Genomic DNA, 347 nt, shown 5'->3' on the forward strand with positions numbered 1-347 from the left:
CTTTCTGTAATGAGGAAATATTACCGGTGACTAAGCATATAACAAATATTAGTATAATGTTACAAATCTTGTGCCTGTTTGTTAATAGCAATCCCTTAATCCGGTGGATAACATTCAGTGTGCAGACGTTTTATCCTCAGACGTTTGTAGTATTTTTTACTGTAAACTGCCTAAGCCCATATTCACATGGCTGAGATCGAGTTGTATCTGAGATTCTCGGGCGCAATGCGCATCGCACAACATACGGATACCCCATCTGAATGCTGAGCGAGGTATGGGACCCTACTAGAGATGAGCGAACATACTCGTTTCGAGTAATTACTCGATCGAGCACCGCGGTTTTCGAG

This window comes from Eleutherodactylus coqui, chromosome 13, assembly GCF_035609145.1.
Source record: "Eleutherodactylus coqui strain aEleCoq1 chromosome 13, aEleCoq1.hap1, whole genome shotgun sequence".
Classification (NCBI taxonomy): Eukaryota; Metazoa; Chordata; class Amphibia; order Anura; family Eleutherodactylidae; genus Eleutherodactylus; species Eleutherodactylus coqui.